A 2,164-nucleotide genomic window follows, 5' to 3' on the forward strand; every position below is an offset into this window, starting at 1 on the left:
AAACAATATGTGTATATATATATATATATATATATATATATATATATATATATATAATATATATATACATATATATATATATATATATATATATATATATATATATATATATATATATATATATATATATATATATATATATATATATATATATATATATATATATATATATATATATATATATATATATGACTATTTATCACATCACCGTGATTCATATACAATCAGAAAGCTACAAACGTCCTTTAATATCAATTCACTCTACCTCGGAAATAATATATTTTCATATGGGAATTTTAAGTTGATAATAAGTCCACCGTCCCGTGAGATCGAACCAGCGGCGGACGAGGAATCCAGGACTTCACAGTGGCCGCACTAACCAGTCCGCCACCAAGAGAGGGTATAAGTGAATACCATCTCCCATCAACCCACCCGTCGAACTCAGGTGTTTTGCGTTTGGAAGCGATATCCACCCACCTCTGCCATGTTGACCGTGTAGTGCGTTTGTCGCACGTAGCCATAATTGACTATTTATCATCACCGTGATTACCATATACAATCGAAAGCTACAAACGTCCTTTAATATCAATTCTCTCTACCAGGAGTAATATATTTTCATATATGTTACCGAAGGAATTTAAGTTGATAATAGTCCACCGTCCGTGGGATCAGACCAGCGACGGACGAGGAATCAGGACTACAGTGACACACTAACCAGTCGGCCACAAGAGAGGTATAAGTGAATACCATCTCCATCAACCCACCCCGTCGAACTCAGGTGTTTTTGCGTTTGGAGACGATATCCACCCACCTCTGCCATGTTGACCGTGTAGTGCGTTTGTCGCACGTAGCCATAATATGACTATTTATCACATCACCGTGATTCATATACAATCAAGCTACAAACGTCGCTAATATCAATTCACTCTACCTCGGAAGTAATATATTTTTCATATATGTTACCGAAGGAATTTTAAGTTGATAATAAGTCCACCGTCCGTGGGATCAGACCAGCGACGGACGAGGAATCAGGACTACAGTGACACACTAACCAGTCGGCCACAAGAGAGGTATAAGTGAATAACATCTCCCATCAACCCACCCGTCGAACTCAGGTGTTTTGCGTTTGGAGACGATATCCACCCACCTCTGCCATGTTGACCGTGTGATGCGTTTATGTCGCACGTAGCCATATTATGACTATTTATCACATCACCGTGATTCATATACAATCGAAGAAAGCTACAAACGTCCTTTAATATCAATTCACTCTACCTCCGGAAATAATATATTTTCATATATGTTACCGAAGGAATTTTAGTTGATAATAAGTCCACCGTCCCGTGGGATCGAACCAGCGACGGACGAGGAATCAGGACTACAGTGACACACTAACCAGTCGGCCACAAAGAGGTATAAGTGAATACCATCTCCCATCAACTCACCCGTCGAACTCAGGTGTTTTGCGTTTGGAGACGATATCCACCCACCTCTGCCATGTTGACCGTGTAGTGCGTTTGTCGCACGTAGCCATATTATGACTATTTATCACATCACCGTGATTCATATACAATCAAGCTACAAACGTCGCTAATATCAATTCACTCTACCTCGGATAATATATTTTCATATATGTTACGAAGGGGAATTTTAAGTTGATAATAAGTCCACCGTCCCGTGGGATCGAACCAGCGACGGACGAGAATCAGGACTACAGTGACACACTAACCAGTCGGCCACAAGAGGTATAAGTGAATACCATCTCCCATCAACCCACCCGTCGAACTCAGGTGTTTTGCGTTTGGAGACGATATCCACCCACCTCTGCCATGTTGACCGTGTAGTGCGTTTGTCGCACGTAGCCATATTATGACTATTTATCACATCACCGTGATTCATATACAATCAGAAAGCTACAAACGTCCTTTAATATCCAATTCCTCTACCTCGAAGTAATATATTTTCATATATGTTACCGAAGGGGAATTTTAAGTTGATAATAAGTCCACCGTCCGTGGGATCGAACCAGCGACGGACGAGGAATCAGGACTACAGTGACACACTAACCAGTCGGCCACAAAGAGAGGTATAAGTGAATACCATCTCCCATCAACCCACCCGTCGAACTCAGGTGTTTTGCGTTTGGAGACGATATCCACCCACC

This window comes from Macrobrachium rosenbergii, chromosome 55 (genome assembly GCF_040412425.1).
Source record: "Macrobrachium rosenbergii isolate ZJJX-2024 chromosome 55, ASM4041242v1, whole genome shotgun sequence".
NCBI classification, from domain to species: domain Eukaryota; kingdom Metazoa; phylum Arthropoda; class Malacostraca; order Decapoda; family Palaemonidae; genus Macrobrachium; species Macrobrachium rosenbergii.